Source organism: Mesoplodon mirus, assembly GCF_964341445.2.
Source record: "Mesoplodon mirus genome assembly, chromosome: 11".
Classification (NCBI taxonomy): Eukaryota; Metazoa; Chordata; class Mammalia; order Artiodactyla; family Ziphiidae; genus Mesoplodon; species Mesoplodon mirus.
The window spans coordinates 36750493-36769013 of record NC_138987.1 but is presented as its reverse complement, the minus strand read 5'-3'; positions in this window follow the sequence as shown (position 1 = coordinate 36769013).

The window sequence follows — 18521 nt, the reverse complement described above, 5'->3', positions numbered from 1 at the left end:
ATGATGGGAAGAGATGTGTCAAAGATTCTCCCAGATTTCTGGCAAGAACAACTAGGTGTGAGGAGAGGGAGAATGTTCATTTTCGACCTGTTGGGGTTTTTTTGGGTGCGCAGCGTGGCTTGTGGGATCTTAGTTGCCCGACCAGGGATTGAACCCCGGCCCGCGGCAGTGAAAGCGCAGAGTCCTAACCACTGGACCGCCAGGGAATTCCCTGGATATGTTGAGTATGAGTTGCTTTTGAGACATGCAAGAAAAGTCAGATCATTCCTTAGAGAAGACTAGAGCTCAGAGCAGCAGGTTAGTAAGCAAAGCCAACAGAGAGGGAGCAGCTGGAGAGGCAGGGGGAGCAGAGGTGGCACAGAACCCAAGATGAGGAGGGCATGGGCAGCAACATGACATGCTTTTGAGAGATCCATTTAGAAGGTAACCGAAGACAGCCTGTTAGATTTAGCCATCCGGAGGCCCTTGGCCCAGGCAATTCAGATGGAATGGTAGGGCAGAAACCCAGATGCAGTGAGTTGAGGAATGGCTGGGAAATGGAGACACAAAGACCTTGAGAATAGGTGGTTCTTCCTGGTTGGTGGGAGGGAACATGGGTTTGAGAAGAGTTTTTTCTTTTAGGTTGGGAGAAACTTGAGCCTATTTAAATGCTGAAGGAAAGGCTTAATAGAGAAGAGCTGATATTCAGAAGAGGGAAGAGGGAGGCAGTCTAGGACGGGGATGGTGATTCACCATCTTGCTGTCCTACCAGCACAGCTCCACATGGCCCAAGATGACTGCTTGAGCTCCAGTCATTTAGTCTGAGTTCATCCAGCAGGAAGGAAAGAGAAAGGTAGGAAGATGACATTTGCTTCCTCCTTTTTTTTTTTTTTTTTTTTTCCAAATCAACATTTACATGCAAGCAATCTCCCTTCCCTTTTAAGGAGACTTCAGAGGTTCCTCATGATGCTTCTCCTTACATCTGAATGGCTGTAACCTAGCCCCATGGCCATATCTCACTGAAAGGGAGGTCAGGAAATGAAGGCTTTGGACTGAGCTACAAAGTGACCAACTACAGTTTCTGTTACTGAAAAAGGATTGGGAAATGGATACTAGGAGCTTATGTGCAGTCTCTGCCATGAAGGGGGTTGCTGAGGCCTGGTGGTTTGTCTGTTGAGGAAGAGTCTGGAAAGAATTAAGATTTGGAGTCCAGCCCACTCCATTCTAATTCTGGCTCCATATCCTGTCGCCTGTGTGACCTTGAACAAGCCACCTGCCCTCTCTGAGCCTCAGTATCCTCCTCTGTAGAATGAGAGTGATAATCTACCTGACAGAATGACTGCAAGGATTAAATGAGATGCCATGGGAAGACCTGACCTGTGGTAGGTGTTGATGTTTATTACATTCAGAGTAAACTTTAATTTTTTAAAAGAGAATAAACACGCATTGAGCACCTACTGGATGCCAGGAACTTGTTGGATGTTTTTTCATCATACACTTATTTACTTCTCACTCCAACCTGGTGAGATAAGTATTGTAATCATCCTAATTTATAAAGCAAGAAACTCCAATTCAGCAAGTCATCCAACATAGAAATGTCAGGATTTTGAACTCAGGTCTTCTGACTCTGCGATGTTGTGATATAATAAGAAATGTATTTTCGTCTTCGTCCCAGTTCCTAGCACAGAGCTTCTGAAAGGGTTTTGAAATTTCCTGACAGAGGTGATAGGAGCATCTTTTGTTTTTCATAACAAGCAGCTTTCCACTGTACTGGAGTTTGCGGTTAATGAATGACTGGTGTCTGGAGGCCCCTAGATAACTTCAGGTTGGGGGTTAATCGCAGAGGGACCAACCTTGTGATTAGAGGATTGGAACTTTGTCCCCCCCCCTCCCCTGCCCCAGGGAGGGGAGAGGGGCTGGAAATTGAGTTAACCACCAGTGGCCAGTGATTTCATCAATCATGCCTATGTAATGGAACCTCCATAAAAACCCTAAACGAAGGGGTTTGGAGAGCTTCTGAGTTGTGAGTACATCCACTTCCTGGGAGCGTGGTACACCCCAAACTCCATGGGGACAGAAACTCTATTCTTTGTGGACCCTACCAGATCTTACCCTATGTACCTCTTCATGTAGCTGTTTGTATCCTTTGTAATAAACCGGCAGAAGTAAGGTGTTTCCCTGAGTTATGTGAGCTGTTATAGCAAATTATGAAAGGTGAGGAGGGGGTGGAGGGAATCCCTGATTTGTAGCCAAATTGTACAGAAATGTGGGTAACCTGAGGACCCTCTACTTGCAAATGAAGAGGGGGACGGTCTTGTGTACTCGACCCGTAACCTGTGGGGTCTGCACTGACTCCAGGTACTTAGTATTAGAATGAATTAAATTACAGGGCGCCCCACTGGTGTCTGCAGAGAACTGGAGAATTGCTGGCTGGGGGAACCACACACTTGGTGTCAGAAGTGCCCTGCTGGGACTTCCCTGGTGGCACAGTGGTTAAGAATCCGCCTGCCAATGCAGGGGACACGGGTTCGAGCCCTGGTCCGGGAAGATCCCACATGCCGCAGAGCAACTAAGCCCGTGTGCCACAGCTACTGAGCCCGCGTACCACAGCTACTGAAGCCTGTGTGCCTAGAGCCCATGCTCTGCAACAAGAGAAGCCACCGCAATGAGAAGCGCGCGCACCGCAATGAAGAGTAGCTCCTGCTTGCCACAACTAGAGAAAGCCTGCGCGCAGCAAGGAAGACCCAACACAGCCATAAATAAATAGATAAATAAATAAAATTAAAAAGAAAAAGTGTCCTGCCATTGTGGGTAAAAACACATTAATAGGAGACACCAAGGCCTTTCCTGGCAACCAGTGAAGTAAGCAGACCCGCCAAGGCCCTTCCCAGCTAAGCGTCTGCATAACTTCTTCAAGTTTCTCAGACAACCACATGTTTCCTGCCTCCGTCTTTGTCCCTGTTGTTCCCACACTTGCCTGTCCCGTGAACTTCTGCTCCATCTCCAAGGCCCTTAGCAAATGAAAGCCCTTGACATTTTTCTTGATCCTGTAGGGGAGGAAAAATTTCCCTCTGCCCTTCTAGGTTCTCTTTGGCTGGTCTAATATAATTAACTTGGCATAAGACAGATCAACAGGAGAAAAACAATCAAATTTAATTTCAAACGTACAGGAGCCCCAAACATACGAAGCTCAAAGAAATGACTAAAGCAGGCAGCTTTTATACCTTGTAGGCAAAGAAACAATTACTTGTGAAGATTTGACAAAACGGAAGCCTTTTTGCTTGTGGTAGCAAATTAATGAAGAAGTAACAAAGTTTGTTTATACAGGCTTCTTGGCCTTGAGACCTTGAATTTGCTGTCTCTGGTGATAAGGATGCCTCCTCTCTTCCTGGTAGAGGGTATCTTCACATGGGAGATTTATTTCCTGCTTTTTCAGGGGGACAAAGGAGGGTAAGCATGTTCTCGCACTAGCTGTTTCCCAATAAACTTTAATTCAGACTAATCAATATGCCAGAGTGGCATGTTTGGGGGTGGCCTGCCCTGAACCCCATCAATTCCCTCACCAAGAATCACTCCCTCAGTCATTTTTTGATCATTTAAAACCACAGGGCTTCCCTGGTGGCGCAGTGGTTGAGAGTCCGCCTGCCGATGCAGGGGACGCGGGTTTGTGCCCCAGTCCGGGAAGATCCCACATGCCGCGGAGCGGCTGGGCCCCTGAGCCTTGGCCGCTGGGCCTGCGCGTCTGGAGCCTGTGCTCCGCGACAGGAGAGGCCACAACAGTGAGAGGCCCGTGTACCGTAAAACAAAACAAAACAAAACAAAAAAACCCGCACAGTTATTGTTTGGAGTGACCTTTCCGAAGACAGGAACTATGGCAGTTCAGCTCTGGGTCTCCTCGTAGGCCCTGGGGAAGCTGCTCAGTGACCGTGTGTGGCATCAAATTGATTGAAGAGTCAGAGATGAATGGATACATTGGTAGATGAGGCAAGTGGGGGACAGGCAGTCCCAAGGTCCCCAAGTGACTTATAGGGGAGCTGGGACTAGACTTGGGGCTTCTAGATAACCCCCCAATGCCTCTTTCCACCCCTGACCCCCTAACCAATGCACTATGATGGGTCCTTTTTCCAAAATTCCTCAAGTCTGATTTTCCAGGGAGCAAAAAGACACTGGGCTCAGCATGGCACTTGGGAGAACAAGCATTAAGTCAGCGCCTCCTGTTTGCAGGACACTGAGCTCCCAAGGAGTAGGGGTGGACCCAAGGAAGTCCACTGGGGACAGGCCCCCTTCTCCTCTGGGGTCACCGTGCCTGGGAACCAAGCTGTGAAGTGGATCCTGTTTTCCCCAGGACAACGCTGTGGGTCAGAGTTTGCCATCAGTCCAAGTGATGCTTCTGCCAAGGAACAAAGATGTCACAACTGCTGACCTTGATAACTGTTTAAACAGCCAGAGCAAGCTCCAGGTGCCCAGGTGGGCAGGCCATCTGGCGGGGACAAGGGCCCCGATGCACTGTGAAGCACACACATGGCCCGGGACATCAGATAACTCCATGCCACCACACCGTGGCCTTTCCAAACCCCCAGCAGCAGAAGAACAAACAGCCATGAAGCTCGTTGGCCACCTTCTGGGAACTGAGAAGGGCTGTGCCTGGGGGTTGGATCTGCCCTTTGTCATGAGGTCTGCAGCAAGGCTTTCTATGGCTCCAGCAAGCTCCCCATGGAGCCAGCAGATGCCATCAGTCCTTTGTTCAGCCTCACACACAGCCCTGCAGCGAATCTGGTTTGCAGGTAACAGCTTGGAAAGGTGCTGTTAAAGACGCTGAAGAATATTTGGAAGAGAGAATAGCATATTCGCCCACATCCCACCACCCTCATCCTCACCTTCCTTTCTGCCTTCTCCATTCTGGCTGGGAACCCAGGCAGATATTTTGGCCTGGTTGCCAAAAGAGAATGCAGAGACCACCTTGGACTGGGCTCTCTGCCTTTCCGGGCTTTTCTTGGTCACAAGCATTTTTCCATGGGGCTGTGTGGTCTTCATACTGACCATCTGAAAGGATGCATCAGAGTCCTTTGGGAACCCCCTCATTTTCAAATGTTAGCTGATAAGTGTGTTTCCAGTTGGGGGCTATTATAAACAGCTTGGCAGCAGTCATTCATATGATTAAAAACTATTGATTAAATTTCTTAGAGAAGCACAGTGAAATACATGGTGGGGGGGAGGGAATGATTTGCTTTACAATTTTAGCAAAGGGGAAAAAAGAAAACAAAGAAAAGGGGAGAGAGGTAGAACCAGTGGGACAAAATCAGTATAATCTGGGGTGATGGGTGAATGGGATTTTATCGTGCTGTTCTCTCCCTTTTTTGTGTATGTTTGAAATTTTTCATAAAAAATTAAAAATAGAAATGTAAACACAGTTCCTGCCCTCAAGGAGCTCACAGTCCTGCAAGGAAACAGACAAAGAACCAGACCCTGGCAGAGCAGTGTGACAGGGCTAGCATGGGGCTAGGGGACCCAGAAGAGGGCCACCTCCTCTGACTTAGGAAATCAGGGAAGGCTTCCCAGAGGAAGTGACATCTTAGCTGAGGCCTGAAGGATACATAGGAGGTGGTCAAATGATATGGAAGGGAAGGGTGTTCCAGGCAGAGGTACCTGCAAGAGCATACACCTGGTAGAGAAAGAAAGGTGGCAGCTAAAGCCTGAAGCGATGGTCTGTCTGGCTTCAGTGTTGGTGAGGCTGAGCCAAAGCTGGAGCAGAGGCAGGGGCAGGACCAGTGGTGCTTCGTGACCCGTAAGTGTCTGGGGGCCTCCAGGTGCCTGGCAGCTGGGGAAGGATGTGATCAGATCTGGATTTGAGGATGATCGTTCTGATCTCTGTGATTCCTGGGCACAGGGTGGATTGTGGGTGGTGGAGAAAGCCCCAGGCATCCTCACGTTTGCATCTTTACTTTCCCCTGAATTACTCCTTTAAGATCATTTCCAGAATGCTCGCCCCCACGTCGTGCTCTCAGTTTCTCTGTGCACTACTGCCATCTTCACTTTGGTTTACCTCTTCAAAGATGCTGTGACCTCTTTGAAAGCAGGGACTAGGTTTTACTCATCTCTGCAACCCCAATGTTTAGCACACAGCAGACACTAAATAAATGCTTTGTGAATGAATGAACTTTTATTGAGCACGTACCAAGTGCCAAGCACTTTCCTCAGTGCTTTACCCATATTACTTCGTGTGCAGGGTTGTCATAACCACTCCTGTGGAATGTGTTACTATTACCCCTGTCTGGGATATGCCATCAGACCATGATGCAGGTCTGAAGGTCTGACTCCTAGGGGTGGGGGGGGTGGGGGGTGAGTAAGAAGGGTCTCAGATGGCAGGTAGTGCAGTTATAGGAAAGTGTCAGTCAGGTGACCTGGAAAGTCCTGGTTAAAGGCGTCCTGTGTCTCGTGTGGACCAGCCTGAGTTTGCTCCCCTCTGCTCAGTCACTAATTGGGAGCAGCCCATTCCTGCAACCTCGGCAGGAACATGAGGGTGGATCCGGAAAGGCAGCAGCTGGAACCGTCTGACAGTGATATGCACAATCCCTATTTTACAGTCATGAAAACTGAGGCCCAGAGAAGTTAGGTCACTTGCCCAAGGTCACACAGCTAGGAAACAGTGGAACTCCTTTGCTTCAAGGGCTGTCTTTGTGACCCCCCTACTTCGTGGCAGTGTTGTTATGGGTTGAATCATGTCCCCCCAGATTCATAAAGTCCTAACCCCCAGTACCTCAGAATGTGACCTTATTTGAAAATAGGTCGTTGCAGAGGTAATATGTTTTGTTTTGTTTTGTTTTCTTTTGGCCGTGCTGCATGGCATGTAGGATCTTAGTTCCCCAATCAGGGATCAAACCCATGCCCCCTGCAGTGGAAGCACGGAGTCTTAACCACTGGACCGCCAGGGAAGTCCCAGATGTAATATGTTAATATGTGATCATACTGGAGTTAGGTGGGCCTCTAATCCAATATGACGGTGTGAATTCCTCTCTAAAGTGGAGCCATAATACCTACTTCACAGTGTTGTCGTGGGTTCATAACACACGGGGGAATGTATGCAAAGATGTCCAAACTGGGAAAGGCAAGGTGGTGCTCTTATTACAGAGAGGGAGACTGAAGCCCAGGGAGTTGAAGTGACAGCTAGAATGTGGCAGAGCCAGGATGTGAACGCAGGCCCCTCGGAGCCCCAGGTGGATCTGACTTCCTCTGGTCCCTGCCAACCCCTGGAAATGGCCCAGCGTGACAAGAGGAAGCCAACTCAGGCAGGAATGTGCCCCGGCCCCCAGCCAGCAGCATGACCGAGGCTGGGATCCTTCCCCGGCTCCGTTCCAGCTCCTGACCATGGTCGGGTGCTCGCGGACAACACCATGTCCTGTGGCTCCTGCCCCTGCCTCCTGTGGCTCAACCCTCTGGAGGATATCTGTGCGGGGGACTCCTCTGGCCAGCCACCCCCAGGGCCCAGTCGTGACCTCCCTCGTGCATCTGCCCCTCAGCTCTGTCTGTGGAGACTCCTGGCTTCCGAGCCGTCCAAGGGAAGCAGGTCCTCCTTGAGTCCAGCCCGGTGCCACCAGGCTGCCCATCTGCCAGGCAGGCTGTTTCCCCACCTGGCAGCTCCTAGAGACAAGGCCTCTCCTTTCCGGCACTCCAGACCCCTCCCTGAGCATCCCAGACCCCCAGTGCCCACCCCAGGCTTCAGGAGCCCAAAGGAAGGGGAGTTTGCTGGAAGATGGTCAGAGCTGACAAAGAAAAGGGCAAAAGGTGTCTTTCCTGAGCATCCAGAGGGCTATGGAAAAAGAAGGACCGGCGTTTGAGTCTCAGCTAGAACACTGCTAGCTGCGTGGCCCTCCATCCAGCCACTCATTCAACAAATACCTACCTAGCACCTACCATGCATCAGACCCTTAGAGAAGGCGGTATGTGCACGACTCTGGACACAGACAGACCTGGTTCAAGTCCCAGCTCAGCCCTTTACTGTGTGACCTCAGATGAGTTGCTTAACCTCTCTGAGCTTTCTTTGTCTCGTCAGTTAAATGGAAGGAATGTTACCATCCTCTTTTCAGGATTGCTGGGAAGATAGAATAGACATCGATAAGGAGTTTTGCACGCACCTGGCACCCAATGAGTACTCCATAAATGGCCTTGTTGCTGCTATAGAAGGTGCTGGAGGTTGAAAGGTAAGTAACATGGATCCCCTGCCCTTGAGAAGCAAATGGAAAGAGAGAGATGAACCTGAATCAGTGATTAGTAAAAACACACCCTGGGTTTGGCGTAGAAGGACAGACACGCTGGATGGGGTGGGGGCGAGGAGGAATAAAGAGGATGGAGAATCCAAAAGGCTTCCCAGAGGAGGTGCCCAACCTTAGGGAGTTCAGCTAACTTCTCTAAACATCTCATCAATTGTTTATTTTCTTTAATGAGTAATTCTTAGGCAAAACTATAGTCACCAAAAGCAGGTCAGTAGGTACCAGGGGTGCAGGGAAGCAGTTGGATAGCACTGTACATATTATTTTATAACCTGTTTTTCCCACTGAATATAATTTTAATGTTTTATTTCATTATTCTTCTACAATAAAGTTCTTATTTCCCTCATGGTATTCCATTGTAAAGATACAACCAAGATTAATTAACCAGTTTCCCTTGCAAGATGTCTTGGTTGTTTCCTGCTTCTCAGGATTCAACTCCAGGTTGCATGGTGTATCCCTGTAGACCAAGATTTCTTAACCTTCTCTGTGCAAGAGAGCCCCTGCCACCAGGAGAAGCCTCCCACCCCCAAAAAATATTATTTTAAAATGCATAAAATAATATACCAAAGTTTGCAAAGGAAACCAATTATCCTGAAACACATTTATCAAAATATATTTTAAAATTGGGCTACAGCGGTCCAGAGAAGGTGTGAGACCCGTGGAACAGAGCAGCCCACAGATCTTCAGGCTGCAAGTGGCCTGAAGCACCCAGCCCCACCCAGCCCCACCCAGCCACGATCAGCTGAACCCCGCAACACCCACAGATGTGTGAGTTTATTTTAAACCACTGAGTTTTGGGACTTCCCTGGTGGAGCAGTGGCTAAGACTCTGTGCTCCCAAGGCAGGGGGTCCGGGTTCGATCCCTGGTCAGGGAGCTAGATCCCGCATGCATGCTGCAACTAAAAGTTCGCATGCCACAACTAAGGAGCCCACGTGCTGCAACTAAGGAGCCCTGGAGCCTCAACTAACGAGCCCGCCTGCCGCAACTAAGACCCGGCGCAACCAAATAAATAAATAGACATAAATATTAAAAATAAATAAACTACTGAGTTTTGGAATAGTGTGTTACACAGCAAAGGCTAACTGATAACAGTGGGGGAGGATAGTCTTCCTACAGAAAGCATCACCTAAGCTTATGATTAAACCTGGAGCAGAAATGGCAAATAAGCATATGAAAAGATGCTCCACATGTCTTTGGGGAACTGCAAATTAAACAACAATGAGTTACCACTACATACTTATTATAATGTCTAAAATCCAAAACACTGACACCACCAAATGCTCGCAAGGATGTAGAACAAGAGGAATTTTCCTTCATTGCTTGTGGGAATGCAAAACGGCATAGACACTTTGGAAGACAGTTTGGTGGTTTCTTACAGAGTTAAACATAGTTTCACCATATGATCCAGCAATTGCGCACCTTAGTGTTTATCTAAATGAGTTGAAAATTACATCCACACAAAAACCTGCACATGGATATTTATAGAAGCTTTATTCATGATTGCCAAAACTGAAGCAACCAAGATATCCTTCAGTAGATGAATGGATAAAGAACTGTGGGAATCCAGACAATGAAATATTATCAGAGATAAAAATAAATGAGCTATTGGGACTTCCCTGGCGGTCCAGTGGTTAGGACTCTGCACTTTTCACTGCTGTGGCCCGGGGTTCAATCCCCAGTCAAGGAATTAAGATCCTGCAAGCCGCATAGCATGGCCAAAAAAAAACCCAAAAAGAGCTATTAAGCTTCATGAAAAGACATGGAGTAACCTTAACTGCATATCGTTAAGTAACGAAGCCAGTCTGAAAAGGCCACATGCTGTATGATACCAGCTATATGACATTCTGGAAAAGGCAAAACTAGACACAGTAAAAAATCAGTGGTTCCAGGGGTTCAGGAAGAGAGAGGAAGGGAGGAATAGGTGAAGCACAGGGCATTTATAGGGCAATGTAAATATTCTATATGGTACTGTAATGGTGGATACGTGACATTATGCATTTGTCAAAACCCATAGAATGTGCAACATAAAGAGTGAACCCTGATGTAAACTGTGGACTTTAGTTAAGAATAATATATCATTCATATATACAATGAAATACTACTCAGCCATAAAAAAGATTGAAATAATGCCATTTGCAGCAACATGGATGGGCCTAGAGATTATCATACTAAGTGAAGTAAGTCAGGAAGAGAAAGATAAATACCATATTATATCACTTATATGTGGAATCTAAAATATAACACAAATGAACTTATCTATGAAACAGAAACAGACTCACAGACAGAGAACAGACTTGTGGTTGCCAAGGGAGAAGGGGGGTGGGGGAGGGAGGGATTGGGAGTTTGGGGTTAGCAGATGAAAACTATTATATATAGAATGGGTAAACAACAAGGTCTTACTGTATAGAGCAGGGAACTATATTCAATATCCTGTGATAAACCATAATGGAAAAGAATATAAAAAAGAATATATATATATATATGTATAACTGAATCACTTTGCTGTACAGTAGAAATTAACACAACATTGTAAATCAACTGTACTTCAACAAAATAAATTTCTTAAAAGTAGTAATAATAATGCATCATTATTGGTTTATCAATGGTAACAAATGTATCAGTAATGCAGGACATTAATAATAGGGTAAACTCTGGGGGCAGTGAGATGAGAAGTATGTGGGAACTTTCTGTATTTCCTATTCTATTTATTTATTTATTTATTTATTTTCCGGTACGCGGACCTCTCACTGTTGTGGCCTCTCCCATTGTGGAGCACAAGCTCTGGACGTGCAGGCTCAGCGGCCATGGCTCACAGGCCTAGCCACTCCGCGGCGTGTGGGATCTTCCCAGACTGGGGCACGAACCCGTGTCCCCTGCATCGGCAGGCGGACTCTCAACCACTGCGCCACCAGGGAAGCCCACAGTTGCCTTTCTTTGGCCTTCGGATAAACTCCAGGAAATGGTTTTGTCGGGTCAGAGGATGCACATTTTTGAAAGGTTTTGCTGCAATTGGAAAATTGTCTTCCAGTTTGCAGGTGCAGTTTCCAGTCACCCAGCATATAAAGGGGCCTGTTCTCCTGCCTCCAACCTGCAGCCAGGGGTCCTGGGCTTCTGCATCCCCTGGGCCACTCTGCTCTTTAATACTCAAGTGACAATCACCTAAGCGTCAGCCCGGGAGACCAAGCCTTCCGAGGCTCACTTTGCCAGTGACTTCCAAGCAATGCTTCCTGTTTCCTGCTCTGACCTGGTTGCCACTCGTCACCTCGGCCACCTCCCTTCCTCTGGACCACTGCCCTTCTCCCCAGAAATGGGTCACCTCCTGCCATCTGGTGACATCTCCAGGCTTCAGCTCCCAGGATGGATTCTCTGGGCTCAGCACCCTCCCTGAATTCCCTAAAACACAGCTACCACCAACCTGACAAAACCTGGCTGCAGGTTTGGGGAGAACAAAAGGCAGATTTAAATCGGAGATCAGGGACTTCCCTGATGGTCCAGTGGTTAAGACTGCGTGCTCCCAATGCAGGGGGGCCCAGGTTCGATCCCTGGTCAGGGAACTAGATCCCACATGCCGTAACTAAGAGTCCACATGCCGCAACTAAAGACCCAGCAAGCCAAATAAATAAATAAATATTTAAAAATTAAAAATAAACTGGAGGGCTTCCCTGGTGGCACAGTGGTTGAGAGTCCGCCTGCCGATGCGGGGGACACGGGTTCGTGCCCTGGTCTGGGAGGATCCTACATGCTGCGGAGCGGCTGGGCCCATGAGCCATGGCCGCTGAGCCTGCGCGTCTGGAGCCTGTGCTCCACAACGGGAGAGGCCACAACAGTGAGAGGCCCGCGTACCGCAAAAAAGAACCCCAAAAAACAAAAAACTGGAAGTCCACAGTCGGGGATTCTTCATGGGGGCAACATGCCTGCTTTCTTCTTAGCCCCCACTGGCCTCTGTGCAGGGGCTCAGTGCCCTTGACTGGGTCCCTATTGCCCAGCATGCAGACCTCCCCAGCCCCCCACCCCAGGGGAGAAGAAATCCTGGCCTCCCGTCTAAAGCTTGCTTCACCTCCTTCTCCTGCACCCTCCTGCACAGAGCAGTCCAAAATCGAAATTAAGGAGGAAAAAAAGTTCTTTAACTAGCTGACCCAGTTTATATAACTGAATAGAATACTTAACACCTTAGTCTAAAGCAGCTGGCTTTGGGCGTCCCCAAGTACAGCAGGAGGCTCTTACTTCACAGCTGCCTGACCAAGAGGGCTCAAGAAAGTGGTCTTTCCAAAACAATCCAGAACAAAGGGAGGATCATCTCTGTAAACAGGTCCCCTCTGCTGCCCTAGAATGCAAAAGATGTTTATAACCTTTAAGATTGTCACAGTTTCTATCATCAGCAGTTTTATGCTGCATTCTCCCATGGCGCCCCATGACACTCTCGTTTTATTAAAATGAATGTTTGATAATTTAGTAAAATTTATTTTTTTAATTAATTAATTTATTTTGGCTGCGTTGGGTCTTCATTGCTGCACATGGGCTTTCTCTAGTTGCGGCGAGCAGGGGCTACTCATCTTTGCGGTGTGTGGGCTTCTCATTGCAGTGGCTTCTCTTGTTGCGGAGCACAGGCTTTAGGTGCATGGGCTTGAGTAGCTGTGGCTCACGGGCTTTAGAGTGCAGGCTCAGTAGTTGTGGCACACGGGCTTAGTTGCTCTGTGGCATGTGGAATCTTCCCAGACCAGGGCTCAAACCCGTGTCCCCTACATTGGCAGGTGGATTCTTAACCACTGTGCCACCAGGGAAGTCCCTAATTTGGTAAATTTTAAATGGTACCTCAATTTGATTTAATTTATATTTCTCTGATTACTAGAAAAATTGAACTCTGGCCCATTTAAATTTCTTCCTATGTGAATTGTCTGTTTAGATTAGGAATCTATATTTCTCTCTGGTAACATATAGGAAATATTTTTCCCAGTTTTCCATTGTCATTTTAACTTAATTTGTTGACATAAAACGTTTACACTTTTACCTAGTCAAGTCTCTTAGTACTTTCCTTTCTGGTGGCTGCCTTCTGTGTTATGCTGAGAAAGACCTCCCCTACCCCAAATTCACATAAATAATCACTTAAATGATGGTGTTTACTCCATTTGGAGTTTTAATTCAGTGTAAGGGATCCAACTTGATTGTTTCCATGTATATAGCCAATTTCACATTAAAGTCTTCTATTGAATAGTCTCTTCTTTCCCCACAGCTTTGAAATGCTACCTTTATTAGTTTTGGAAATCCTATACACCAGTTCCTTTGTTTTTAAAATCCCTACCTCCCAGGGATGTTTTGATGATTAAATGAAGTAGCATCTTCAGAGCCTTTAGCACTAGAACATAGAATCTGCTCCAAACATGTTGGTTCTCGTCCCTTCTCCTTCTCTTTTCCAGTCCCATTTCCCTCTTCTCATGCCATATGCATCTACCATTTGACCTTGGGATTCTGGGAACAGTTCCAGATTCACAGAAGGTGTTTACTAAGGCCTTTGCCATTTGGGCCCCCAAAACTGCTTTTTAGCCTGTTAATCATCTCAGCCAAGGTGACCTTGCTCGTGAGGACTGGATGAGTGAGCCCCCGGTGAGGAAGGTGGTAATTACACAGTGCTGGGGAGGTGGGAGGGGGTGGTCAGGGAAGAGTTCACAGTGGAGGTGACCTTGGAGCTGGGTCTAGGAGGGGAGAGGAATTGGGCAGGCAGAGAAGGGAGAAGTCATTTCAGGCCAAGGGAACAGCATGACCAAGGGGTGGGTTGCGGGGTGTTGGGCAATGGCTGAAGTTGAGTGTGGCAGGACGCTGGGGATGGCAAGTCAGGGAGGGTGCACGGGAAAGAGTAGGGCTTCATCTAAGTGGGAGAGTCACGTGATCATGCTTGTGTTTTTGGAAGATCACCCCAGGCCAGGCAGCAGGCAGGGAGACCAGGACTAAGAGGCTGCTAAGAAAACCCAAATAAAAGTCCAGGGGCGGTGACCTGGACTAGAATGGTGGCCATGAAGAGGAAAGGAAATGGTCAGTTTTCCAAAATATCCAAATAGGTAAAATAGAAAGAATGGCCTTAGACTGGCAGAGAGGGGAGCTGAGGATGCCTCCCGGGTGCCTGGCTCGGGCAGCTGGGCCTATGGTGGAGGGTTTCCTGAGACAGGAGGAGCAGGTTGGGGCCCAGGTTGGGAGGACTTGGGGATGGATGGGGAGAGGCAGGGGTGGAGAAGACACGGAAAAATTCAAAATATGCAAACTCAGTATATTACTGTGTGCATTCCTGGCATCTGCTGTGGAAGGGCAGAACCAAGGAAGTGGCAGAAGGGATGGTGGGAAGTGGACAGTTTAAAAAATACTTAGGGGGCTTCCCTGGTGGCGCAGTGGTTGAGAGTCCGCCTGCCGATGCAGGGGACACGGGTTCGTGCCCCGGTCCCGGAAGATCCCACATGCCGCGGAGCGGCTGGGCCCGCGAGCCATGGCCGCGGAGCCTGTGTGTCCGGAGCCTGTGCTCCGCAACGGGAGAGGCCACAGCAGTGAGAGGCCCGCGTACAGCAAAAAAAAAAAAAAAAAAAAAAATACTTAGGAAGTTGAGTCAATAAGATCCGGGGGTGGATTTCTGCAGAGAGGGATAAATCTCGGATAAGACCCCCGGCAGGAACTGGAGACTGATGGCACCTTTTTCTGAGATGGTGAACACAGAGAAAAGTGGAGGTTTGGTGGGAAGATCAACTCAGTAACTCAACAATTCTCAATTAAGCACCTAACTGCTCTATGCCAAGTACCTTTTTAAAAAAATTTTTATTGGAGTATAGTTGATTTACAATGTTGTGTTTCAGGTGTACAGCAAAGTGAATCAGTTATACATATATATACATATATCCACTCTCTTTCTTTTTTTTTTAATGCCAGGTACTTTTGTATTTGGGATAGAGCAATGACAAGATCTCTGCCCTCATGAAATGTACGTTCAGTGAGGAGAGCCAGACAGTAAAGAAATAAACAGGCAAACATGTTAAATGGTAAAAAGTGCTACGGAGGAAAATAAAGTGGGGGTGGGGACTGCTGTTTTTAAAGGCATGACTAGGGAAGATGCCATTGAGAAGGTGTCATGTGGGCAGAGACTTGGAGTGGGGAAGAGCATTCCAGGCAGAGGAAACTGCAAGTGCAAATGTCCTGAGGCAGGAACGTGCTAGGTGTGTTCAAGACACAGTGAGGAGGCCAGTGTGGCTGGAGAACATGCGATGGGAGAAGTGGCAGAGGCAGATCCTGTGGGGCCATGTAGGTTATGGTAAAGACTCTGGCTTTTATGCTCAGAAGGACAGGAAAACTTTCTGGAGAGTCTTGAGCAGAAGAGGACCATGAGCTAACCTGTATTTTATCTTTTTAAATTTTTTAATTAATTAATTTAGTTTTGGCTGCATTGGGTCTTTGTTGCGGTGCGCGGGCTTCTCATTGTGGTGGCTTCTCCTGCTGTGGAGCACAGGCTCTAGAGCGCAGGCTCAGTTGTTGTGGCACACAGCTAAGTAGTTGTGGCTCACGGGCTCTAGAGCGCAGGCTCAGTAGTTGTGGCGCACGGGCTTAGTTGCTCCGCAGCATGTGGGATCTTCCCGGACCAGGGCTCGAACCCGTGTCGCCTGCATTGGCAGGCGGATTCTTAACCACTGTGCCACCAGGGAAGCCCTAACCTGTATTTTAAAAGCTTAGTGATTAAGAATTCTTTGGTCTTTAGATTCCCAATTCCACCATTTTCTAGCTGGGTGACCTTGGATAAGTTTTATGTATATATATATGTATATATACATATATGTATGTATGTATTCTTTTCCAGATTCTTTTCCATTATAGGTCATTACAAGATATTGAATATAGCTCTCTGTGCTATACAGTAGGTCCTTGTTGTTTATCTATTTTATATTTAGTAGTGTGTATCTATTAACCCCACGTTCCAAATTTATCCCGCCCTTCTTGGACAAGTTATTTAATTTCTCTGTGCCTCAGTTTCATTATCTGTAAAATGAGGATAATAATAGTACTCCCTCTGGGGAAGCAGCTGCATAGCACAGAGAGATCAGCTCCGTGCTTTGTGACCACCTAGAGGGGTGGGATAGGGAGGGTGGGAGGGAGGGAGACGCAAGAGGGAAGAGATATGGGAACATATGTATATGTATAACTGATTCACTTTGTTATAAAGCAGAAACTAACACACCATTGTAAGGCAATTATATTCCAATAAAGATGTAAAAAAAATAGTACTCTGTATGGATATTGTGAGGATTATATAAAGTTAATATAAGGAAAGCACTTAGAACAGTTTCTGGCACATTATAGCACTGTATAGTGGGAGCAGTGATTATGATAATATTGAATAGTTATATCTTGGCTGCTGGCGTTGAGAACAGACTGGAGGGGGCCACGGTGGAAGCAGGGATGCCATCTGGGCAGCTCCTGCCGTGGTCCAGGAGAACGATGAGAAGGGCTTGGACTAGAGGCCATAGTGGAAATGGAGAATTAGGAAGAGCTGACAGCATTTGCCAATGGATCAGATGTGAAATATGACAGAAAGGGGAACGAAGGACAGCTCCAAGGATTTCGCCCTGAACATGTGGAAGACGGAGTTCACTGAGCTGGGGAGTCTGGGTTTCAGGGAGGAACATCATCAGGACTTGGGCTTTGAGTATGTTACATGGGAGATGTCGACGAGGTATCTCCGCGTAAAGATGCTTGGATCTACAAGTGACCTGAGCTGGGGGTGTACGCTTGGGAGTGGTCAGTAAACTGTGGATATTTAAAGCCAAGAGACCAGATAGGCTCACCCAGGAAGCGAGTATGGATTGAGAAAAGGGCCAAGGATGGGCCTGGGAGTCTGCCATGTTGACGCTAGGGCTCAACTGATGCCACCACCAAATTGATGCGACTTGAAAAGCCTGCAGACTTTGGAAAAAGCTTGAGTAAAAGGTTTTTGGTTTTGTCGGAGCTCTCTCAAACGTTTGAAGTAGCACTTCTAGGATATGTATTGGGACAGGCTTGGGAAGACAGCAGAGGTGGGTAAGCCCAGAGGATGGATGGGTACCAAAGCTGAAGCCTTTGCTGATCCAGAAATATTCAGAGCTGGGGAAATTGTTGCATAACACAGCCTTTAAGGATATGTGAACTACTGAAAGTGTATAAAAATATTTCAACAAAAAGCAGCAAAGTGGCCAAGAGCATTTTTTTTTTTTTTTTGGCTGCACCGCCCAACATGCGGGATCTTAGTTCCCCAACCAGGGATCAAATTTGCGCCCCCTGCAGGAGAAGTGAGGAGTCTTAACCACTGGACCACCAGGGAAGTCCCAGAGCATGGGTTTTTTGTTTTTTATAAATTTATTTATTTATTTTTGGCTGCGTTGGGTCTTCATTGCTGTGGGCGGGCTTTCTCTAGTTGCAGCGAGTGGGAGCTACTCTGCGTTGCGGTGTGTGGGCTTCTCATTGCAGTGGCTTCTCTTGTTGTGGAGCAGGGGCTCTAGGCACGTGGGCTCAGTAGTTGTGGCTTGAGGGCTCTAGAGTACAGCAGAGCATAGGTTTTGAAGGTGGGTGCACTATGGTGCTTCAGGCTCTGCCCCAGTGTGACCCTGGCTCTACCCAGCTCCTCCTCAGTAGAATGGGGTCAGCTTAGTGCCTCTATCCATAGGCGCTGGAGAAGTGAAATAGATAATACAAAGTACCTAGCATACATAGCACTGGCCCTAAAAGAAAAAAACAAGGGCTTCCTTGGTGGCGCAGTGGTTGAGAGTCTGCCTGCCGATGCAGGGGACGCAGGTTCATGACCCGGTCCGGGAAGATCCCACATGCCGCAGAGTGGCTAGGCCCGTCTGGAGCCTGTGCTCTGCAACGGGAGAGACCACAACAGTGAGAGGCCTGCGTACCACAAAAAAAAAAAAAAAAGAAAGAAAAAGAAAAAAACAGTTTTCTTCCTTTTTTTTTTTTTAATCGGGGTATAGTTATTTTACAATGTTGCGTTCATTTCTACTGTACAGTGACATAGAGTTCCCTGGACTATACAGCAGGTAAACACTGTTTTCTTCTATACCTACTCACACTCACACTTGTGACACCAAAAGTGTGGGGTTTCTCCCACACTGACCAATTCTCTGACACCAGCTGGGTGTCCTAACCGAACCCTATTCAGTTCTGACACTATCCACCTGGAGTTAGGGTCCCATCCCACAAGTTAGGGGATCAGTTTCACAGACTGCCCTCACTTCAGAAACTATTTCTGACCTACCGGATATAAATCAGAG